Source organism: Procambarus clarkii, chromosome 46, assembly GCF_040958095.1.
Source record: "Procambarus clarkii isolate CNS0578487 chromosome 46, FALCON_Pclarkii_2.0, whole genome shotgun sequence".
NCBI classification, from domain to species: Eukaryota; Metazoa; Arthropoda; class Malacostraca; order Decapoda; family Cambaridae; genus Procambarus; species Procambarus clarkii.
The window spans coordinates 24,852,025-24,878,772 of record NC_091195.1 but is presented as its reverse complement, the minus strand read 5'-3'; positions in this window follow the sequence as shown (position 1 = coordinate 24,878,772).

The window sequence follows — 26,748 nt, the reverse complement described above, 5'->3', positions numbered from 1 at the left end:
TAAAACAAAAGGATCAATGCATGAATGTTTGTAATAAGGCGAATAGGACACTGGGATTTATTAATCAAAGCGTTAGTAACAAGACACCTGGTGTGGTTCTTCAGCTATATCTTGCTCTGGTTAGGCCCCATTTAGGTTATGCAGTTCAGTTTTGGTCGCCGTATTATAGAATGGATATAAATATCCCCCCTGTTATGAATGGACATAACAGGGGGGATATTAATAGGGTATTAAAAATATCAACACAAGACAGAACACGAAACAATGTGTATAAATTGGATAAGTTTAGATTTAGGACAGACTTGGGTAAATACTGGTTCAGTAACAGGGTTGTTGATTTGTGGAACTAATTGCCGCGTAACGTGGTGGATGTGGGGTCCCTCGATTATTTCAAGCGCGGGTTGGACAAGTATATGATTGGGATTGGGTGGTTATAGATAGGAGCTGCCTCGTATGGGCCAATAGGCCTTCTGCAGTTACCTTTGTTCTTATGTTCTTATGTACTCATCTCTTCATCATTATCTGTTATTTGACCTGTCTCAGTTTTTAATGGACCTATCCTCTCCCTAATCTTTGTCCGGTATAACAGGAAAATCCCTTTAGGATTTGTCTTTGCTTGCTCTGCTATGCGAACTTCATACTTTCTTTTGGCTTTCCTTATCTCTTTTTTAGTATTTCCAACCAGTTGTACGAATTCCTGTTCTAAACTGACTTCCCCATTCTTAATCCTTTTGTACCACGCTCTTGTTACAAAAAAGCTTTTGAAATGAAGCTTAAAGATTTTAAGAGGGATGTAGATAATGAGAGATTTAGATACTTTCCAAACCTAAAGAGGTACATCAGTGATCTAAAAGATGACAGAACAGACCACAAATGTCTTCAAAAGCTGTTTGTAAACATTATCGAGTCAACAGTTTGGCAGTTCTCTACAAGATTTGCCAAATTCAGAGAACCGGAAGACACAGTAAAGTTCATCAAGTTTCCAGACAGTATCATAAGAACATAAGAACATAAGAACAAAGGTAACTGCAGAAGGCCTATTGGCCCATACGAGGCAGCTCCTATTCTATAACCACCCAATCCCACTCATATACTTGTCCAACCCGTGCTTGAAACAATCGAGGGACCCCACCTCCACAATGTTACGCGGCAATTGGTTCCACAAATCAACAACCCTGTTACTGAACCAGTATTTACCCAAGTCTTTCCTAAATCTAAACTTATCCAATTTATATCCATTGTTTCGTGTTCTGTCCTGTGTTGATACTTTTAATACCCTATCAATATCCCCCCGGTTATGTCCATTCATCCACTTGTAAACCTCTATCATGTCACCCCTAACTCTTCGCCTTTCCAGTGAATGCAACTTAAGCTTTGTTAATCTTTCTTCATATGAAAGATTTCTAATTTGGGGAATTAACTTAGTCATCCTACGCTGGACACGTTCAAGTGAATTTATATCCATTCTATAATATGGCGACCAAAACTGAACTGCATAATCTAAATGGGGCCTAACTAGAGCAAGATATAGCTTGAGAACCACACCAGGTGTCTTGTTACTAACGCTGCGATTAATAAATCCAAGTGTCCGATTTGCCTTATTACGAACATTTATGCATTGATCCTTTTGTTTTAAATTCTTACTAATCATAACTCCCAGATCCCTTTCGCAATCCGACTTCGCAATCACAACACCATCTAGCTCGTATCTTGTAACTCTATCATCATTACCTAACCTCAGAACTTTACATTTATCAGCATTAAACTGCATCTGCCAATCCTTTGACCATTTCAAAACCCTATCTAGATCAACTTGAAGTGATAGTGAGTCCTCCTCCGAATTAATTTCCCTACCGATTTTCGTATCATCGGCAAATTTGCAAATGTTGCTACTCAAACCTGAATCTAAATCATTTATATATATTATAAACAACAGAGGTCCCAGGACAGAGCCTTGAGGCACTCATAAGAACATAAGAACATAAGAACAAAGGTAACTGCAGAAGGCCTATTGGCCCATACGAGGCAGCTCCTATTCTATAACCACCCAATCCCACTCATATACTTGTCCAACCCGTGCTTGAAACAATCGAGGGACCCCACCTCCACAATGTTACGCGGCAATTGGTTCCACAAATCAACAACCCTGTTACTGAACCAGTATTTACCCAAGTCTTTCCTAAATCTAAACTTATCCAATTTATATCCATTGTTTCGTGTTCTGTCCTGTGTTGATACTTTTAATACCCTATTAATATCCCCCCGGTTATGTCCATTCATCCACTTGTAAACCTCTATCATGTCACCCCTAACTCTTCGCCTTTCCAGTGAATGCAACTTAAGCTTTGTTAATCTTTCTTCATATGAAAGATTTCTAATTTGGGGAATTAACTTAGTCATCCTACGCTGGACACGTTCAAGTGAATTTATATCCATTCTATAATATGGCGACCAAAACTGAACTGCATAATCTAAATGGGGCCTAACTAGAGCAAGATATAGCTTGAGAACCACACCAGGTGTCTTGTTACTAACGCTGCGATTAATAAATCCAAGTGTCCGATTTGCCTTATTACGAACATTTATGCATTGATCCTTTTGTTTTAAATTCTTACTAATCATAACTCCCAGATCCCTTTCGCAATCCGACTTCGCAATCACAACACCATCTAGCTCGTATCTTGTAACTCTATCATCATTACCTAACCTCAGAACTTTACATTTATCAGCATTAAACTGCATCTGCCAATCCTTTGACCATTTCAAAACCCTATCTAGATCAACTTGAAGTGATAGTGAGTCCTCCTCCGAATTAATTTCCCTACCGATTTTCGTATCATCGGCAAATTTGCAAATGTTGCTACTCAAACCTGAATCTAAATCATTTATATATATTATGAACAACAGAGGTCCCAGGACAGAGCCTTGAGGCACTCCACTTACAACATTTTCCCACTCTGACTTGATTCCATTTATACTAACTCTCTGTTTCCTTTGGTATAGCCATGCCCTAATCCAGCTTAATATAGCACCCCCAATACCATGAGACTCTATTTTTTTAATCAGTCTTTCATGTGGCACTGTATCAAAAGCTTTGCTAAAGTCAAGGTATACAACATCGCAATCCTTACCACTATCAACTGCCTCAACAATGCTAGAATAAAAAGATAACAAATTTGTTAAACATGAACGGCCATTTATAAAACCATGTTGCGACTCAATTATTAATTTATGTTTTTCAAGATGAAGACGAATTTTATTTGCTATTATAGATTCGAGTAACTTTCCCACAATAGACGTTAGGCTAATTGGTCGATAGTTAGACGCAAGTGATCTATCTCCTTTCTTAAAAACTGGTATCACATTAGCAACTTTCCAAAACTCTGGCACTCTGCCTGACTCTATTGATTTATTAAATATGGTTGACAGTGGGTCACAAAGCTCCTCTTTGCATTCTTTAAGCACCCTAGCAAACACTTCATCCGGCCCTGGGGATTTGTTTGGTTTGAGTTTTACTATTTGTTTAAGAACATCCTCCCTGGTAACTGCTAAACTCGTCAACCTGTCCTCGTCCCCACCCACATAGACTTGTTCGGCTGAAGGCATATTGTTAAGTTCCTCTTTAGTAAATACAGATACAAAATATTTATTAAAAATACTACTCATCTCTTCATCACTATCTGTTATTTGACCTGTCTCAGTTTTTAATGGACCTATCCTTTCCCTAGTCTTAGTACGATATAACTGAAAAAACCCTTTAGGATTTGTCTTTGCTTGCCCTGCTATGCGAACTTCATAGTTTCTTTTTGCTTTCCTTATCTCTTTTTTAACATTTCTAACCAGTTGTACGAATTCCTGTTCTAAAGTGACCTCCCCATTTTTAATCCTTTTGTACCAAGCTCTCTTTTTACCTATAAGGTTCTTCAAATTCTTTGTTATCCACTTTGGGTCATTAGTATACGATCTATTCAATTTGTATGGTATACTACGTTCCTGTGCTTTGTTTAGAATATTCTTAAATAAGTTATATATTGAATCCACATCGAAATCCCCATTTAAGTCACCTATCGCTGGGTTCATGTCTCGCTCCAAGACCGGCCCACACCCCATACCCAAGCCTTTCCAATCAATTTGACCCAAAAAATTTCTTAGGCTATTAAAATCAGCTTTTCGAAAATCTGGCACTTTAACAGAATTTTCTCCTACTGGTCTATTCCATTCTATGCTAAATCTGATTTCTTTGTGATCACTGCTCCCTAGCTCACTCCCTATTTCGATGTCATTAATTTGCGTTTCCCTGTTAGTTAACACTAAATCTAAAATATTATTTTCCCGTGTTGGTTCCTTAATGTGTTGCGTAAGAAAGCAATCGTCAATTAATTCTAGAAAATCTTCTGCTTCACTATTCCCTGTTTTGTTCAACCAGTTTATTCCGCTAAAATTAAAGTCACCCATGACATAAATACTGTTAGATCTAGATGCTCTAGATATTTCATCCCATAGATGCTTTGCTTCCATTCTGTCTAAATTTGGTGGCCTATATATTACTCCTATTATAATATTATTAGCTTTTTCGTTTAATTCAATCCAAATAGTTTCTGTGTGTGGCTCTGTTTTGATTCCCTCTTTGAGACTACATTTCAAATTGTCCCTAACATATATGGCTACTCCACCTCCTCGTCTAATATATCTATCTGTGTGAAATAGTTTAAATCCATATATTTGATATTCAGCTAATAGTTCTCTATTTTCTACATTCATCCACGTTTCGGTAAGTGCAATAATATCTATTTTTTCTGTGCAGACAAGAGCATTTAATTCGTTAATTTTATTTCTTAGACTTCTACTGTTAGTGTAATATACCCTAAGTGAATTGTTATTTTGCGGACCTTCTCTTTCCCTGATCGTTTTGCCAATTCCTTTCTCCCACAAACACATACTTTTATTACCTCCTTCCTCCAAATCAATTCCCATACCTCTATCTACTAACAGTTTAAACCCAAACAAACACCTCTAACCACTTCTTCTAGCGAGTTCGCAACAGCAACAACCCCAGCTCTCGATAGATGCACCCCATCACGAGCATACATTTCATTTCTTCCATAGAAGTGTTCCCAGTTGTCTATGAAAGATATTGCATTTGATTTGCAATATCTTTCCAGCTGGCAATTGACACCAAGTGCCCTCGATATCCATTCATTTCCCACTCCCTTTCTTGGAAGAATGCCACATATGATCGGGATTCCTCCCTTGCTCCTAACTAACTCTATGGCTGTTTTATACCTCTGAATCAGTTCCTCACTCCTGACTCGACCAACATCATTTCCTCCCACGCTAATGCAAATAATGGGATTGTTCCCATTACCAGCCATAATATCATTCATGTTGTTTATAATATCACCAATGCCAGCTCCGGGATAGCAAACCCTTAACCTGTTCCCCCTATCTCTAGCACAAAACGTTCTATCCAAATACCTTATCTGGGAATCTCCCACAACTAATGTTTGCTTAGGTACTTCCTTTACTTTCTGAGGGGCCTGCGCTTCCTCTCTCTTCGTTGCTTTCCCTTTTGCGCGATCCACAGTCTCTCCACAGCACTCGTCCTCCAAAACGTCAAATGAATTTGAAGTTGCTATGGCGTTTGAAGGCGGCTTTATCAAAGTCTTCTTAAGGCCCCTGTCTTTCGCAACTCTCCAAGACGAGGTCCCTTTACTGCTGGTCTCCTCCTTCGTTACTTCTCGTTGTTTTTTAAGCTGACGCACCTCCTCCCGCAGAGAGTCCAACTCTGTCCTCAGGGCTCCCACTAGAGTCACCAGGTCCTTCACTACAACTTCCATATTGCAATGATAATATAACACTCCACTTACAACATTTTCCCACTCTGACTTGATTCCATTTATACTAACTCTCTGTTTCCTTTGGTATAGCCATGCCCTAATCCAGCTTAATATAGCACCCCCAATACCATGAGACTCTATTTTTTTAATCAGTCTTTCATGTGGCACTGTATCAAAAGCTTTGCTAAAGTCAAGGTATACAACATCGCAATCCTTACCACTATCAACTGCCTCAACAATGCTAGAATAAAAAGATAACAAATTTGTTAAACATGAACGGCCATTTATAAAACCATGTTGCGACTCAATTATTAATTTATGTTTTTCAAGATGAAGACGAATTTTATTTGCTATTATAGATTCGAGTAACTTTCCCACAATAGACGTTAGGCTAATTGGTCGATAGTTAGACGCAAGTGATCTATCTCCTTTCTTAAAAACTGGTATCACATTAGCAACTTTCCAAAACTCTGGCACTCTGCCTGACTCTATTGATTTATTAAATATGGTTGACAGTGGGTCACAAAGCTCCTCTTTGCATTCTTTAAGCACCCTAGCAAACACTTCATCCGGCCCTGGGGATTTGTTTGGTTTGAGTTTTACTATTTGTTTAAGAACATCCTCCCTGGTAACTGCTAAACTCGTCAACCTGTCCTCGTCCCCACCCACATAGACTTGTTCGGCTGAAGGCATATTGTTAAGTTCCTCTTTAGTAAATACAGATACAAAATATTTATTAAAAATACTACTCATCTCTTCATCACTATCTGTTATTTGACCTGTCTCAGTTTTTAATGGACCTATCCTTTCCCTAGTCTTAGTACGATATAACTGAAAAAACCCTTTAGGATTTGTCTTTGCTTGCCCTGCTATGCGAACTTCATAGTTTCTTTTTGCTTTCCTTATCTATTTTTTAACATTTCTAACCAGTTGTACGAATTCCTGTTCTAAAGTGACCTCCCCATTTTTAATCCTTTTGTACCAAGCTCTCTTTTTACCTATAAGGTTCTTCAAATTCTTTGTTATCCACTTTGGGTCATTAGTATTCGATCTATTCAATTTGTATGGTATACTACGTTCCTGTGCTTTGTTTAGAATATTCTTAAATAAGTTATATATTGAATCCACATCGAAATCCCCATTTAAGTCACCTATCGCTGGGTTCATGTCTCGCTCCAAGACCGGCCCACACCCCATACCCAAGACTTTCCAATCAATTTGACCCAAAAAATTTCTTAGGCTATTAAAATCAGCTTTTCGAAAATCTGGCACTTTAACAGAATTTTCTCCTACTGGTCTATTCCATTCTATGCTAAATCTGATTTCTTTGTGATCACTGCTCCCTAGCTCACTCCCTATTTCGATGTCATTAATTTGCGTTTCCCTGTTAGTTAACACTAAATCTAAAATATTATTTTCCCGTGTTGGTTCCATAATGTGTTGCGTAAGAAAGCAATCGTCAATTAATTCTAGAAAATCTTCTGCTTCACTATTCCCTGTTTTGTTCAACCAGTTTATTCCGCTAAAATTAAAGTCACCCATGACATAAATACTGTTAGATCTAGATGCTCTAGATATTTCATCCCATAGATGCTTTGCTTCCATTCTGTCTAAATTTGGTGGCCTATATATTACTCCTATTATAATATTATTAGCTTTTTCGTTTAATTCAATCCAAATAGTTTCTGTGTGTGGCTCTGTTTTGATTCCCTCTTTGAGACTACATTTCAAATTGTCCCTAACATATATGGCTACTCCACCTCCTCGTCTAATATATCTATCTGTGTGAAATAGTTTAAATCCATATATTTGATATTCAGCTAATAGTTCTCTATTTTCTACATTCATCCACGTTTCGGTAAGTGCAATAATATCTATTTTTTCTGTGCAGACAAGACAGTGCCACATGAAAGACTGATTAAAAAAATAGAGTCTCATGGTATTGGGGGTGCTATATTAAGCTGGATTAGGGCATGGCTATACCAAAGGAAACAGAGAGTTAGTATAAATGGAATCAAGTCAGAGTGGGAAAATGTTGTAAGTGGAGTGCCTCAAGGCTCTGTCCTGGGACCTCTGTTGTTTATAATATATATAAATGATTTAGATTCAGGTTTGAGTAGCAACATTTGCAAATTTGCCGATGATACGAAAATCGGTAGGGAAATTAATTCGGAGGAGGACTCACTATCACTTCAAGTTGATCTAGATAGGGTTTTGAAATGGTCAAAGGATTGGCAGATGCAGTTTAATGCTGATAAATGTAAAGTTCTGAGGTTAGGTAATGATGATAGAGTTACAAGATACGAGCTAGATGGTGTTGTGATTGCGAAGTCGGATTGCGAAAGGGATCTGGGAGTTATGATTAGTAAGAATTTAAAACAAAAGGATCAATGCATAAATGTTCGTAATAAGGCAAATCGGACACTTGGATTTATTAATCGCAGCGTTAGTAACAAGACACCTGGTGTGGTTCTCAAGCTATATCTTGCTCTAGTTAGGCCCCATTTAGATTATGCAGTTCAGTTTTGGTCGCCATATTATAGAATGGATATAAATTCACTTGAACGTGTCCAGCGTAGGATGACTAAGTTAATTCCCCAAATTAGAAATCTTTCATATGAAGAAAGATTAACAAAGCTTAAGTTGCATTCACTGGAAAGGCGAAGAGTTAGGGGCGACATGATAGAGGTTTACAAGTGGGTGAATGGACATAACAAGGGGGATATTAATAGGGTATTAAAAGTATCAACACAGGACAGAACACGAAACAATGGGTATAAATTGGATAAGTTTAGATATAGGAAAGACTTGGGTAAATACTGGTTCAGTAACAGGGTTGTAGATTTGTGGAACCAATTGCCGCGTAACGTGGTGGAGGTGGGGTCCCTCGATTGTTTCAAGCGCGGGTTGGACAAGTATATGAGTGAGATTGGGTGGTTATAGAATAGGAGCTGCCTCGTATGGGCCAATAGGCCTTCTGCAGTTACCTTTGTTCTTATGTTCTTATTTAATTCGTTAATTTTATTTCTTAGACTTCTACTGTTAGTGTAATATACCCTAAGTGAATTGTTATTTTGCGGACCTTCTCTTTCCCTGATCGTTTTGCCAATTCCTTTCTCCCACAAACACATACTTTTATTACCTCCTTCCTCCAAATCAATTCCCATACCTCTATCTACTAACAGTTTAAACCCAAACAAACACCTCTAACCACTTCTTCTAACGAGTTCGCAACAGCAACAACCCCAGCTCTCGATAGATGCACCCCATCACGAGCATACATTTCATTTCTTCCATAGAAGTGTTCCCAGTTGTCTATGAAAGATATTGCATTTGATTTGCAATATCTTTCCAGCCGGCAATTGACACCAAGTGCCCTCGATATCCATTCATTTCCCACTCCCTTTCTTGGAAGAATGCCACATATGATCGGGATTCCTCCCTTGCTCCTAACTAACTCTATGGCTGTTTTATACCTCTGAATCAGTTCCTCACTCCTGACTCGACCAACATCATTTCCTCCCACGCTAATGCAAATAATGGGATTGTTCCCATTACCAGCCATAATATCATTCATGTTGTTTATAATATCACCAATGCCAGCTCCGGGATAGCAAACCCTTAACCTGTTCCCCCTATCTCTAGCACAAAACGTTCTATCCAAATACCTTATCTGGGAATCTCCCACAACTAATGTTTGCTTAGGTACTTCCTTTACTTTCTGAGGGGCCTGCGCTTCCTTTATCTTCGTTGCTTTCCCTTTTGCGCGATCCACAGTCTCTCCACAGCACTCGTCCTCCAAAACGTCAAATGAATTTGAAGTTGCTATGGCGTTTGAAGGCGGCTTTATCAAAGTCTTCTTAAGGCCCCTGTCTTTCGCAACTCTCCAAGACGAGGTCCCTTTACTGCTGGTGTCCTCCTTCGTTACTTCTCGTTGTTCTTTAAGCTGACGCACCTCCTCCCGCAGAGAGTCCAACTCTGTCCTCAGGGCTCCCACTAGAGTCACCAGGTCCTTAACTACAACTTCCATATTGCTATGATAATATAACAACACTCAGGAGCTCCGGTTAACACAACCTCTCACTGTGACTTCACCTGACCGACTACAACTTCACCTGACCGACTGGACTTCACCTGACCGACTGGACTGTATCAAAATGGATGAACTAAACTTGCAAATGTTTTCATGGATAGACATGGATGATTTTGAGATGCAGTTGATTAAATTTCAGAGTAGCTCAATTTGGAAGCAGAAATCTGTTGACCTTAGAGTTGACTTGGAAAATATTGAGAGAGAGAGATTAGAGATGAAAGTAACAAAGAGAAATGCGGAAAACGAAGTATTAAGGACTTGGAATACTATTCCAGAAAATTATGTCTGTTTAAAAAAACCTTGCAACAGCATTGCTAACCATGTTTTCGTCTACATATGCTTGCGAATCTTTGTTCTCAATTATGAACTTTGTTAAGTCTCGTAACAGGAGTAGCATGACAGATGAAACTAGCGGTGCATGCATATCTCTCAATGTTACTAAATATAAACCCGATGTGAAATCTCTGTCATCAGTTATGCAGCAGCAGAAGTCCCACTGACAGTATATAAAAGGAGTCAACAAGTTTTTTATCTGTTGTATTCTATTAAAGTCATAAAGGCTGTTGAAATGTACTTCTGAAGGTTAAATAATTTTTGTTTTGTTTTTTTAATACTATGTTTTACTGCACTGAGGTAATTAATTATTTTTTCGTTTAAAAAGTTCTTAAGAGATACCAAATATGTTCTAAAAAAAATTGTTGGCACGTGGAAAAAGTTTGTGTCAGAGACTTGGCTGATTTTGGCACGCACTCTCAAAAAGGTTGCCCACCCCTGCTCTAGATATATCATCCCATAGATGCTTTGCTTCCATTTTGTCTAAATTTGGTGGCTTATATATAACTCCTATTATAATATTATTTGCTTTTTCGTTTAATTCTGTCCAAATAGTTTCTGTGTGTGGTTCAGACTTGATTCCCTCTTTGAGACTACACTTGAAATTGTCCCTAACGTATATGGCTACTCCCCTTCCTCGTCTAATATATCTATCTGTGTGAAATAGTTTAAATCCATTTATTTGATATTCAGCTAATAGTTCTCTATTTTCTACATTCATCCACGTTTCGGTAAGCGCGATAATATCTATTTTTTCTGTGCAGACAAGAGCATTTAATTCGTTTATTTTATTTCCTAGACTTCTACTGTTAGTGTAATATACCCTAAGTGAATTGTTATTTTGAGGCCCTTCAATTTCCGTGATCAATTTACCAATTCCTTTCTCCCCCAAACACATACTTTTATTGTCTCCTTCCTCCAAATCAATTCCCATACCTCTATCTACTAACAGTTTAAACCCAAACAAACACCTCTAACCACTGGTTCCAACGAGTTCGCAACAGCAACAATCCCAGCCCTCGACAGATGCACCCCATCCCGAGCATACATTTCATTTCATCCATAGAAGTGTTCCCAGTTGTCTATGAAAGATATGGCATTAGATTTGCAATATCTTTCCAGCCTGCAATTGACACCAAGTGCCCTCGACATCCATTCATTTCCCACTCCCTTTCTTGGAAGAATGCCACATATGATCGGGATTCCTCCCTTGCTCCTAACTAATTCTATTGCTGTCCTGAATCTCTGTATTAGTTCCTCACTCCTAACTCGCCCAACATCATTACCCCCTGCACTAATACAAATAATGGGTTTGTTCCCATTTCCCGTCATAATATCTTTCATGTTTCCAACAATATCACCAATACCAGCTCCCGGATAGCAAACCCTTAACCTGTTTCCTTTATCTCTGGCACAAAACGTTCTGTCTAAATACCTCACCTAGGAATCTCCCACAACCAAAATTCACTTTTCCTTTAGGGCACTTTGAGGGACCTGCGCATCAATGTTGCTCGTTGCTTTGCCTCCTCGTTGAGCTACAGGTTCACCACAGCACTCGTCCTCTAACACATCAAATGCGTTAGAAGTCCTTAGGCTGTTAGGTGTCGGTTTTGCCAAGGTCTTCTTAAGACCCCTGTCCTTCACGACTTGCCAAGACGAGGTCTTTTAACACTGGTCGCCTCCTTTGTTTCTTCCTGATGTTGCTTCAGCTGTCGCACCTCCTCTCGTAGCGAATCCAGCTCCGTCCTCAGAGCTCCAACCAAACTCACCAGTTCCTTCACTAATCCTTCCATTATTGCTGTAATAATATTACAGAGCTCCAGCTAACACAACCTCTGAATCACAACCATGTTACTGAACCAGTATTTACCCAAGTCTTTCCTAAATTGATTAAATGTAATCAGATTTAGCATAGAATGGAATAGACCTGTAGGAGAAAATTCGGTTAAAGTGCCAGATTTTCGAAAAGCTGGTTTTAATAGCCTAAGAAATTTGTTGGGTCAAATAGATTGGAAAGTCTTGGGTATGGGGTGTGGGCCGGTCTTAGAGCGAGACATGAACCCAGCGATAGGTGACGTAAAAGGGGATTTCGATGTGGATTTAATATATAACTTATTTAAGAATATTCTAAACAAACCACAGGAACGTAGTATACCAAACAAATTGAATAGATCGAATACTAATGACCCAAAGTGGATAACAAATAATTTAAAGAACCTTATAGGTAAAAAGAGAGCTTGGTACAAAAGGATTAAGAATGGGGAAGTCAGTTTAGAACAGGAATTCATACAACTGGTTAGAAATGGTAAAAAAGAGATTAGGAAAGCAAAAAGAAACTATGAAGTTCGCATAGCAGAGCAAGCAAAGTCAAATCCTAAAGGGTTTTTTCAGTTATATCGAACTAAGACTAGGGAAAGGATAGGTCCATTAAAATCTGAAACAGGTCAAATAACGGATAATGACAAGGAGATGAGTAGTATTTTTAACAAATATTTTATATCTGTATTTACTAAAGAAGAACTTAACAATATTCCTTCAGCCGAACAAGTCAATGTGGGTGGGGATGAGGACAGGTTGACTAGTTTAGCAGTTACCAGGGAGGATGTAATTAAACAATTAGAAAAACTAAAACCAAACAAATCCCCAGGGCCGGATGAAGTGTTTGCCAGGGTGCTTAAAGAATGCAAAGAGGAGCTTTCCGAGCCACTGTCTACCATATTTAATAAATCAATAGAGTCAGGCAGAGTGCCTGACTCTATTGCAGAGTCATGGAAGGTAGCTAATGTGGTACCAATTTTTAAGAAAGGAGATAGATCACTTGCGTCAAACTATCGGCCAATTAGCTTAATGTCTATTGTGGGAAAGTTACTTGAATCAATAATTGCAAATACAATTCGTCTCCATCTGGAAAAACATAAATTAATAAATGAGTCGCAACATGGTTTTACAAATGGCCATTCATGTTTAACAAATTTGCTAACTTTTTATTCCAGCATAGTTGAGGCAGTTGATAGTGGTTAGGATTGTGATGTCGTGTACCTTAACTTTACCAAAGCTTTTGAGACAGTGCCACATGAAAGACTAATTAAAAAAATAGAAGCTCATGGTATTGGGGGTGCTATATTAAGTTGGATTAAAGCATGGCTAGTCCAAAGGAAACAGATAGTTAGTATAAATGGGGTTACGTCAGAGTGGGATAATGTTAGTGGAGTACCTCAGGGCTCTGTCCTGGGACCTCTGTCGTTTATAATATATATAGATGATTTAGATTCAGGTTTGAGTAACAACATTTGCAAATTTGCCGATGATACAAAAATCGGCAGGGAAATTAACACGAAAGAAGACTCACTATCACTTGAAGTTGATCTAGATAGGGTTTTGAAAAGGTCAAAGAATTGGCAAATGCACTTTAATGCTGATAAATGTAAAGTTCTGAGGCTAGGTAATGAGAACAGAGTTACAAGATACGAGCTAGATGGTGTTGAAATTGCGAAGTCGAAATGCGAAAGGGATCTGGGAGTTATGATTAGTAAGAATTTAAAACAAAAGGATCAATGCATGAATGATCGTAATAAGGCAAATAGGACACTGGGATTTATTAATCGAAGCGTTAGTAACATGACACCTGGTGTGGTTCTTCAGCTATATCTTGCTCTGGTTAGGCCCCATTTAAATTATGCAGTTCAGTTTTTTCGCCATACTATAGAATGGATATAAATTCACTTGAACGTGTCCAGCGTAGGATGACTAAGTTAATTCCCAAAATTAGAAATCTTTCATATGAAGAAAGATTAACAAAGCTTAAGTTGCATTCACTGGAAAGGCGAAGAGTTAGTGGTGACATGATAGCGGTTTACAAGTTGGTGAATGGACATAACAAAGGGGATATTAATAGGGTATTAAAAGTATCAACACAAGACAGAACACGAAACAATGGGTATAAAGGATTTGGTGAGTATGGTTGGAGCTCTGAGAGCAGAGATGGATTCCCTGCGGGAGGAGGTACGACGGCTGAGACCTCGGGAGGAAACGAAGGAGGAGGTCAGTGTTGACGGGACCTCATTAAGAAGGACTGACGGGACCAATAATAAGAAAACCTCGTCTTGGCAAGTTGTGAAAGACAGGTGTCTTAAGAAGACCTTGGCAAAACCGACAACTAATAGCCTACACCTACGGACTTTTAACGGATTTGACGTATTAGAGGACGAGTGCTGTGTTGAACCTGTTGTTCAACGAGGAGGCAAAGACAAAGTAACGGGGAGGATTGAAGCACAAGTCCCTCAAACTGATCGAAAGGAAAAGGGAGAATCGAAGCAAATTTTGGTTGTGGGAGATTTCCAGGTGAGGTATTTAGACAGAACGTTTTGTGCCAGAGATAGGGGTAACAGATTAAGGGTTTGCTATCCGGGAGCTGGAATTGGTGATATTGTTGGAAACATGAATGATATTATGACGTGAAATGGAAACAAACCCATTATTTGTATTAGTGCAGGGGGTAATGATGTTGGACGAGTTAGGAGTGAGGAACTAATACAGAGATTCAGGACAGCCATTGAATTAGTTAGGAGCAAGGGAGGAATCCCGATCATATGTGGCATTCTTCCAAGAAAGGGAGTGGGAAATGAATGGATGTCGAGGGCAATTGGTGTCAATTGCCGGCTGGAAAGATATTGCAAATCAAATGCAATATCTTTCATAGACAACTGGGAACACTTCTATGGAAGAAATGAAATGTATGCTCGTGATGGGGTGCATCTATCGAGGGCTGGGGTTGTTGCTGTTGCGAACTCGTTGGAAGAAGTGGTTAGAGATGTTTGTTTGGGTTTAAACTGTTAGTAGATAGAGGTATGGGAATTGACTTGGAGGAAGGAGGTAAAAAAAGTATGTGTTTGTGGGAGAAAGGAATTGGCAAAATGATCAGGGAAAGAGAAGGGCCTCAAAATAACAATTCACTTAGGGTATATTACACTAACAGTAGAAGTCTAAGAAATAAAATTAATGAATTAAATGCTCTTGTCTGCACAGAAAAAAAGAGATATTGTTGCACTTACCGAAACGTGGATGAATGTAGAAAACAGAGAACTATTAGCTGAATATCAAATAAATGGATTTAAACTATTTCACACAGATAGATATATTAGACGAAGAGGTGGAGTAGCCATATATGTTAGGGACAATTTGAAATGTAGTCTCAAAGAGGGAATCAAAACTGAGCCACACACAGAAACTATTTAGATAGAATTAAACGAAAAAGCAAATAACATTATAATAGGAGTTATATATAGGCCACCAAATTTAGACAGAATGGAAGCAAAGCATCTATGGGATGAAATATCTAGAGCATTTAGATCTAACAGTATTTACGTGATGGGTGACTTTAATTTTAGTGGAATAAACAGGTTGAACAAAACAGGGAATAGTGAAGCAGAAGATTTTCTAGACTTAATTGACGATTGCTTTCTTACGCAACACATTAAGGAACCAACGCGGGAAAATAATATTTTAGATTTAGTGTTAACTAACAGGGAAACACAAATTAATGACATCGAAATAGGGAGTGAGCTAGGGAACAGTGATCACAAGGTAATCAGATTTAGCATAGAATGGAATAGACCTGTAGGAAAAAATTCTGTTAAAGTGCCAGATTTTCGAAAAGCTGATTTTAATACCCTAAGAAATTTTTTGGGTCAAATACATTAAAAAGTCTTGGGTATGGGGTGTGGGCCGGTCTTGGAGCGAGACATGAACCCAGCGATAGGTGACGTAAAAGGGGATTTTGATGTGGATTTAATATATAACTTATTTAAGAATATTCTAAACAAAGCACAGGAACGTAGTATACCATACAAATTGAATAGATCGAATACTAATGACCCAAAGTGGATAACAAATAATTTAAAGAACCTTATAGGTAAAAAGAGAGCTTGGTACAAAAGGATTAAGAATGGGAAAGTCAGTTTAGAACAGGAATTCATACAACTGGTTAGAAATGTTAAAAAAGAGATTAGGAAAGCAAAAAGAAACTATGAAGTTCGCATAGCAGGGCAAGCAAAGACAAATCCTAAAGGGTTTTTTCAGTTATATCGTACTAAGACTAGGGAAAGGATAGGTCCATTAAAAACTGAGACAGGTCAAATAACAGATAGTGATGAAGAGATGAGTAGTATTTTTAATAAATATTTTGTATCTGTATTTACTAAAGAGGAACTTAACAATATGCCTTCAGCCGAACAAGTCTATGTGGGTGGGGACGAGGACAGGTTGACGAGTTTACCAGTTACCAGGGAGGATGTTCTTATACAAATAGTAAAACTCAAACCAAACAAATCCCCAGGGCCGGATGAAGTGTTTGCCAGGATGCTTAAAGAATGCAAAGAGGAGCTTTGTGACCCACTGTCAACCATATTTAATAAATCAATAGAGTCAGGCAGAGTGCCAGAGTTTTGGAAAGTTGCTAATGTGATACCAGTTTTTAAGAAAGGAGGTAGATCATTTGCGATTAACTTTCGAACAATTAGCCTAACGTCTATTGTGGGAAAGTTACTCGAATCTATAATAGCAAATAAAATTCGTCTTCATCTTGAAAAACATAAATTAATAATTGAGTCGCAACATGGTTTTATAAATGGCCGTTCATGTTTAACAAATTTGTTATCTTTTTATTCTAGCATTGTTGAGGCAGTTGATAGTGGTTAGGATTGCGATGTTGTGTACCTTGACTTTAGAAAAGCTTTTGATACAGTGCCACATGAAAGACTGATTAAAAAGATAGAGTCTCATGGTATTGGGGGTGCTATATTAAGCTGGATTAGGGCATGGCTATACCAAAGGAAACAGAGTTAGTATAAATGGAGTCAAGTCAGAGTGGGAAAATGTTGTAAGTGGGGTGCCTCAGGGCTCTGTCCTGGGACCTCTGTTGTTTATAATATATATAAATGATTTAGATTCAGGTTTGAGTAGCAACATTTGCAAATTTGCCGATGATACGAAAATCGGTAGGGAAATTAATTCGGAGGAGGACTCACTATCACTTCAAGTTGATCTAGATAGGGTTTTGAAATGGTCGAAGGATTGGCAGATGCAGTTTAATGCTGATAAATGTAAAGTTCTGAGGTTAGGTAATGATGATAGGGTTACAAGAGAGAGAGAGAGAATTAGTATTAAGTTCTAGATATTAATGTTTTTCTTGCCCGAAACGCATTGCGTAATAGTGGCTTTAGGCATTGTATGTACTGGCTCTATCTATATATCAATCCATTAATGTAACATCACTTGTATGTATATACCTTACCTGAATAAACATCTGAATCTGAATCTGAATCTGAACAAGATACGAGCTAGTTGGTGTTGAGATTGCGAAAGGGATCTGGGAGTTATGATTAGAAAGAATTTAAAACAAAAGGATCAATGCATAAATGTTCATAATAAGGCAAATCGGACACTTGGATTTATTAATCGCAGAGTTAGTAACAAGACACCTGGTGTGGTTCTCAATCTATATCTTGCTCTAGTTAGGCCCCATTTAGATTCTGCAGTTCAGTTTTGGTCGCCATATTATAGAATGGATATAAATTCACTTGAATGTGTCCAGCGAGGATGACTATGTTAATTCCCCAAATTAGAAATCTTTCATATGAAGAAAGATTAACAAAGCTTAAGTTGCATTCACTGGAAAGGCGAAGAGTTAGGGGTGACATGATAGAGGTTTACAAGTGGGTGAATGGACATAACAAAGGGGATATTAATAGGGTATTAAAAGTATCAACACAAGACAGAACACGAAACAATGGGTATAAATTGGATAAGTTTAGATTTAGGAAAGACTTGGGTAAATACTGGTTCAGTAACAGGGTTGTTGATTTGGGGAACCAATTGCCCCGTAACATTGTGGAGGTTGGGTCCCTCGATTGTTTCAAGCATGGGTTGGACATGTATATGAGAGGGATTGGGTGGTTATAAATAGGAGCTGCCTCGTATGGGCCAATAGGCCTTCTGCAGTTGCCTTTGTTCTCATGTTCTTATGTTCTTAAATTGGATAAGTTTAGATTTAGGAAAGACTTGGGAAAATACTGGTTCAGTAACAGGGTTGTTGATTTATGGAACCAATTGCCGCGTAACATTGTGGAGGTGGGGTCCCTCGATTGTTTCAAGCATGGGTTGGACAGGTATATGAGTGGGATTGGGTGGTAATAAATAGGAGCTGCCTCGTATGGGCCAATAGGCCCTTCTGCAATTGCCTTTGTTCTTATGTTTATAAGTGGATGAATGGACATAACTGGGTGGATATTAATAGGGTATGAAAAATATCAACACAAGACAGAACACGAAACAATGGGTATAAATTGGATAAGTTTAAATTTTGGAAAGACTTGGGTAAATACTGGTTCAGTAATAGGGTTGTTGATTTGTGGAACCAATTGCCACGTAACGTGGTGGATGTGGGGTCCCTCGATTGTTTCAAGCGCGGGTTGGACAAGTATATGAGTGGGATTGGGTGGTTATAGATTGGAGCTGCCTCGTATGGGCTAATAGGCCTTATGCAGTTGCCTTTGTTCTTATGTTCTTAAATCTAAACTTATCCAATTTATACCCATTGTTTTGTGTTCTGTCTTGTGTTGATACTTTTTGTACCCTATTAATATCTCCTTTGTTTTGTCCATTCACCCACTTGTAAACCTCTATCATGTCACCCCTAACTCTTCGCTTTTCCAGAGAATGCAACTTAATCTTTCTTCATATGAAATATTTCTAATTTGGGGAATTAACTTAGTCATCCTACGCTGGACACGTTCAAGTGAATTCATATCCATTCTTTGATATTTCGACCAAAACTAAACTGCATAATCTAAATGGGGCCAAACTAGAGCAAGATATAGAGCTGGGGTTGTTGCTGTTGCGAACTCGCTAGAAGAAGTGGTTAGAGGTGTTTGTTTGGGTTTAAACTGTTAGTAGATAGAGGTATGGGAATTGATTTGGAGGAAGGAGGTAATAAAAGTATGTGTTTGTGGGAGAAAGGAATTAGCAAAACGATCAGGGAAAGAGAAGGTCCGCAAAATAACAATTCACTTAGGGTATATTACACTAACAGTAGAAGTCTAAGAAATAAAATTAACGAATTAAATGCTCTTGTCTGCACAGAAAAAATAGATATTATTGCACTTACCGAAACGTGGATGAATGTAGAAAATAGAGAACTATTAGCTGAATATCAAATATATGGATTTAAACTATTTCACACAGATAGATATATTAGACGAGGAGGTGGAGTAGCCATATATGTTAGGGACAATTTGAAATGTAGTCTCAAAGAGGGAATCAAAACAGAGCCACACACAGAAACTATTTGGATTGAATTAAACGAAAAAGCTAATAATATTATAATAGGAGTAATATATAGGCCACCAAATTTAGACAGAATGGAAGCAAAGCATCTATGGGATGAAATATCTAGAGCATCTAGATCTAACAGTATTTATGTCATGGGTGACTTTAATTTTAGCGGAATAAACTGGTTGAACAAAACAGGGAATAGTGAAGCAGAAGATTTTCTAGAATTAATTGACGATTGCTTTCTTACGCAACACATTAAGGAACCAACACGGGAAAATAATATTTTAGATTTAGTGTTAACTAACAGGGAAACGCAAATTAATGACATCGAAATAGGGAGTGAGCTAGGGAGCAGTGATCACAAAGAGATCAGATTTAGCATAGAATGGAATAGACCAGTAGGAGAAAATTCTGTTAAAGTGCCAGATTTTCGAAAAGCTGATTTTAATAGCCTAAGAAATTTTTTGGGTCAAATTGATTGGAAAGGCTTGGGTATGGGGTGTGGGCCGGTCTTGGAGCGAGACATGAACCCAGCGATAGGTGACTTAAATGGGGATTTCGATGTGGATTCAATATATAACTTATTTAAGAATATTCTAAACAAAGCACAGGAACGTAGTATACCATACAAATTGAATAGATCGTATACTAATGACCCAAAGTGGATAACAAAGAATTTGAAGAACCTTATAGGTAAAAAGAGAGCTTGGTACAAAAGGATTAAAAATGGGGAGGTCACTTTAGAACAGGAATTCGTACAACTGGTTAGAAATGTTAAAAAAGAGATAAGGAAAGCAAAAAGAAACTATGAAGTTCGCATAGCAGGGCAAGCAAAGACAAATCCTAAAGGTTTTTTTCAGTTATATCGTACTAAGACTAGGGAAAGGATAGGTCCATTAAAAACTGAGACAGGTCAAATAACAGATAGTGATGAAGAGATGAGTAGTATTTTTAATAAATATTTTGTATCTGTATTTACTAAAGAGGAACTTAACAATATGCCTTCAGCCGAACAAGTCTATGTGGGTGGGGACGAGGACAGGTTGACGAGTTTAGCAGTTACCAGGGAGGATGTTCTTAAACAAATAGTAAAACTCAAACCAAACAAATCCCCAGGGCCGGATGAAGTGTTTGCTAGGGTGATTAAAGAATGCAAAGAGGAGCTTTGTGACCCACTGTCAACCATATTTAATAAATCAATAGAGTCAGGCAGAGTGCCAGAGTTTTGGAAAGTTGCTAATGTGATACCAGTTTTTAAGAAAGGAGATAGATCACTTGCGTCTAACTATCGACCAATTAGCCTAACGTCTATTGTGGGAAAGTTACTCGAATCTATAATAGCAAATAAAATTCGTCTTCATCTTGAAAAACATAAATTAATAATTGAGTCGCAACATGGTTTTATAAATGGCCGTTCATGTTTAACAAATTTGTTATCTTTTTATTCTAGCATTGTTGAACCAGTTGATAGTGGTAAGGATTGCGATGTTGTATACCTTGACTTTAGCAAAGCTTTTGATACAGTGCCACATGAAAGACTGATTAAAAAAATAGAGTTTCATGGTATTGGGGGTGCTATATTAAGCTGGATTAGGGCATGGCTATACCAAAGGAAACAGAGAGTTAGTATAAATGGAATCAAGTCAGAGTGGGAAAATGTTGTAAGTGGAGTGCCTCAAGGCTCTGTCCTGGGACCTCTGTTGTTTATAATATATATAAATGATTTAGATTCAGGTTTGAGTAGCAACATTTGCAAATTTGCCGATGATACGAAAATCGGTAGGGAAATTAATTCGGAGGAGGACTCACTATCACTTCAAGATGATCTAGATAGGGTTTTGAAATGGTCAAAGGATTGGCAGATGCAGTTTAATGCTGATAAATGTAAAGTTCTGAGGTTAGGTAATGATGATAGAGTTACAAGATACGAGCTAGATGGTGTTGTGATTGCGAAGTCGGATTGCGAAAGGGATCTGGGAGTTATGATTAGTAAGAATTTAAAACAAAAGGATCAATGCATAAATGTTCGTAATAAGGCAAATCGGACACTTGGATTTATTAATCGCAGCGTTAGTAACAAGACACCTGGTGTGGTTCTCAAGCTATATCTTGCTCTAGTTAGGCCCCATTTAGATTATGCAGTTCAGTTTTGGTCGCCATATTATAGAATGGATATAAATTCACTTGAACGTGTCCAGCGTAGGATGACTAAGTTAATTCCCCAAATTAGAAATCTTTCATATGAAGAAAGATTAACAAAGCTTAAGTTGCATTCACTGGAAAGGCGAAGAGTTAGGGGTGACATGATAGAGGTTTACAAGTGGATGAATGGACATAACCGGGGGGATATTAATAGGGTATTAAAAGTATCAACACAGGACAGAACACGAAACAATGGATATAAATTGGATAAGTTTAGATTTAGGAAAGACTTGGGTAAATACTGGTTCAGTAACAGGGTTGTTGATTTGTGTAACCAATTGCCGCGTAACATTGTGGAGGTGGGGTCCCTCGATTGTTTCAAGCATGGGTTGGACAAGTATATGAGTGGGATTGGGTGGTTATAGAATAGGAGCTGCCTCGTATGGGCCAATAGGCCTTCTGCAGTTACCTTTGTTCTTATGTTCTTATAGCTTGAGAACCACACCAGGTGTCTTGTTACTAACGCTGCGATTAATAAATCCAAGTGTCCGATTTGCCTTATTACGAACATTTATGCATTGATCCTTTTGTTTTAAATTCTTACTAATCATAACTCCCAGATCCCTTTCGCAATCTCAAAACCATCAAGCTCGTATCTTGTAACTCTATCATCATTACTTAACCTGAGAACTTTACATTTATCAGCATTAAACTGCATCTGCCAATCCTTTGACCTTTTCAAAACCCTATCTAGATCATCTTGAAGTGATAGTGAGTCCTCCTCCGAATTAATTTCCCTACCGATTTTCGTATCATCGGCAAATTTGCAAATGTTGCTACTCAAACCTGAATCTAAATCATTTATATATATTATAAACAACAGAGGTCCCAGGGCAGAGCCTTGAGGCACTCCACTTACAACATTTTCCCACTCTGACTTGACTCCATTTATACTAACTCTCTGTTTCCTTTGATATAGCCAGCTTAATATAGCACCCCCAATACCATGAGCCTCTATCTTTTTAATCAGTCTTCATGTGGCACTGTATCAAAAGCTTTGCTAAAGTCAAGGTACACAACATCACAGTCCTTACCACTATCAACTGCCTCAACTTTGCTAGAATAAAAAGATAACAAATTTGTTAAACATGAACGGCCATTTATAAAACCATGTTGAGACTCAATTATTAATTTATGTTTTTCAAGATGAAGACGAATTTTATTTGCTATTAAAGATTCGAGTAACTTTCCCACAATAGACATTAGGCTAATTGGTCGATAGTTAGACGCAAGTGATCTATCTCCTTCCTTAAAAACTGGTATCACATTAGCAACTTTCCAAAACTCTGGCACTCTGCCAGACTCTATTGATTTATTAAATATGGTTGACAGTGGGTCACAAAGCTCCTCTTTGCATTCTTTAAATTAAGCACCCTGGCAAACACTTCATCGGGTCCTGGGGATTTGTTTGGTTTGAGTTTTACTATTTGTTTAAGAACATCCTCCCCCTAAACTCGTCAACCTGTCCTCGTCCCCACCCACATAGACTTGTTCGGCTGAAGGCATATTGTTAAGATCCTCTTTAGTAAATACAGATACAAAATATTTATTAAAAATACTACTCATCTCTTCATCACTATCTGTTATTTGACCTGTCTCAGTTTTTAATGGACCTATCCTTTCCCTAGTCTTAGTTCGATATAACTGAAAAAACCCTTTAGGATTTGTCTTTGCTTGCCCTGCTATGCGAACTTCATAGTTTCTTTTTGATTTCCTTATCTCTTTTTTAACATTTCTAACGAGTTGTACGAATTCCTGTTCTAAAGTGACCTCCCTATTTTTAATCCTTTTTGTACCAAGCTCTCTTTTTACCTATAAGGTTCTTCAAATTCTTTGTTATCCACTTTGGGTCATTAGTATTCGATCTATTCAATTTGTATGGTATACTACGTTCCTGTGCTTTTTTAGAATATTCTTAAATAAGTTATATATTGAATCCACATCGAAATCCCCTTTTACGTCACCTATCACTGGGTTCATGTCTCCCTCAAAGACTGGCCCACACCCTATACCCAAGACTTTCCAATCAATTTGACCCCAAAAATCTCTTAGGCTATTAAAATCAGCTTTTCGAAAATCTGGCACTTTAACAGAATTTTCTCCTACAGGTCTATTACATTCTATACTAAATCTGATTTCTTTGTGATCACAGTTCCCTAGCTCACTCCCTATTTCGATGTCATTAATTTGTGTTTCCCCGTTAGTTAACACTAAATCTAAAATATTATTTTCCCGTGTTGGTTCCTTAATGTGTTGCATAAGAAAGCAATCGTCAATAAATTCTAGAAAATCTTCTGCTTCACTATTCCCTGTTTTGTTCAACCAGTTTATTCCACTAAAATTATAGTCACTCATGACATAAATACTGTTAGATCTAGATGCCCTAGATATTTCATCCCATTGATGCTTTGCTTCCATTCTGTCTAAATTTGGTGGCCTATATATAACTCCTATTATATTATTTGCTTTTTCGTTTAATTCTATCCAAATAGTTTCTGTGTGTGGCTCAGTTTTGATTCCCTCTTTGACACTACATTTCAAATTGTCCCTAACATATATGGCTACTCCACCTCCTCATCTAATATATCTATCTGTATGAAATAGTTTAAATCCATTTATTTGATATTCAGCTAATAGTTCTCTATTTTCTATATTCATCCACGTTTCGGTAAGTGCAATAATATCTATTTTTTTTGTGCAGACAAGAGCATTTAATTCGTTAATTTTATTTCTTAGACTTCTTCTGTTAGTGTAATATACCCTAAGTGAATTGTTATTTTGAGGCCCTTCTTTTTCCCTGATCATTTTGCCAATTCCTTTCTCCCACAAACACATAGTTTTATTACCTCCTTCCTCCAAATCAATTCCCATACCTCTATCTACTAACAGTTTAAACCCAAACAAACACCTCTAACCACTTCTTCCAACGAGTTCGCAACAGCAACAACCCCAGCCCTCGATAGATGCACCCCATCACGAGCATGCATTTCATTTCTTCCATAGAAGTGTTCCCAGTTGTCTATGAAAGATATTGCATTTGATTTGCAATATCTTTCCAGCCGGCAATTGACACCAATTGCTTTCGACATCCATTCATTTCCCACTCCCTTTCTTGGAAGAATGCCACATATGATCGGGATTCCTCCCTTGCTCCTAACTAATTCTATGGCTGTCCTGAATCTCTGTATTAGTTCCTCACTCCTAACTCGCCCAACATCATTACCCCCTGCACTAATACAAATAATGGGTTTGTTCCCATTACCCGTCATAATATCATTCATGTTTCCAACAATATCACCAATTCCAGCTCCCGGATAGCAAACCCTTAATCTGTTCCCCCTATCTCTGGTACAAAACGCTCTGTCTAAATATCTCACCTGGGAATCTCCCACAACCAAAATTCGCTTCGATTCTCCCTTTTCCTTTCGATCAGTTTGAGGGACCTGCGCTTCAATGCTCCTCGTTGCTTTGTCTTTGCCTCCTCGTTGAACAACAGGTTCACCACAGCACTCGTCCTCTAATACGTCAAATGCGTTAAAAGTCCTTAGATGTAGGCTATTAGTTGTCGGTTTTGCCAAGGTCTTCTTAAGACCCCTGTCTTTCACAACTTGCCAAGACGAGGTCTTCTTAATACTGGTCTCCTCCTTTGTTTTTTCCTGCTGTTGTATCAGCTGTCGTACCTCCTCCCGTAGCGAATCCAACTCTGTCCTCAGAGCTCCAACCAGACTCACCAACTCTTTCACTAATCCTTCCATTATTGCTACAACAATGTTAGTACAATCGGAGCTCCAGCCAACACACCCTCTCACTGTGACTGCACCTGACTGACTGACGCAATTAATTACTGACGCAATTATGTTCTTATTAGGATCAAAGAGCTACATAACAGACTAAATCGTGCACGAAAGAATTTCAGAAGAGATAGAACCGAAGCTAATCTAGGACTTCTTAGAGCTGTCCGAGATCATGTGCACGAAGAAACAGCAAAAATCAGAGAAGAAAAATGGCTCGAGTGGTGTGCCAAGCTAAATCAGCATACGTCCTTGGGCGACATCTGGAGGCAGATCAACAAGGCCAAAGGAAAATCGTCTCTTCCTCCGCCGCACCATGTTCATCCAGAGCAAGAAGCAGAAAGGCTAGCAAATCTATTTGTTTCAAGAGCCAGTTCCACTCAATTTCCCCAAGCAACTCTGACTCACCAACAAAGATTTCAAGCAGCAAGATGGAAAAAAAATAGATGATGCTTTAGCCTTACCTGACGAACTAGACCAACCTTTCAATCTAAAAGAACTCAGAAGTGCTACAAAGAAAACTAAAAATACAGCTCCAGGCGAGGACAAAATCACTTACAACATGCTAGCCAAGTTAGGAGAAAAGGGTGAAGAAGCCTTCTTGAATCTCATCAACAGAGCATGGGTGACAAGAACCCGACCACTCTCTTGGAACAGTGCAATTATAGTTCCCATTCCAAAACCTAAAGACCCAGGAAATCCAAGACGCATCTCATTAACAAGCTGTCTGGCCAAAACTGCAGAAAGAATGGCCCTTAATCGAATTGAATGGAAAGCCAATCCACTACACCAAAATATGTTTGCTTACAGGAAAGGTGTTGGAACCACAGAATGCCTTACCTCCCTCCTGGATAAAATCAATGACAAACCTGGAATCCTTATTTTTCTAGACCTTGAAAAGGCCTTCGAGTTAGCCAGTGCTCCAGCTACACTGTGCTGCCTTGTGGATAAGGAAATCAAAGGACACGCTCTTGCTTTTGCCAAAGGAAGCCTGCTTAACCGAGAAGCTAAAGTCAAATTCCAAGGAAAAACATCGACCTCAAAGAGGTTGGAAAATGGAACTCCGCGGGGAGGAATACTAAGCCCCTTCCTCTTCAACTGTCTCATGGAACAATTCATGAAGCTCAAGCTACCAAAAGCCAAACTTCTTAACTATGCAGAC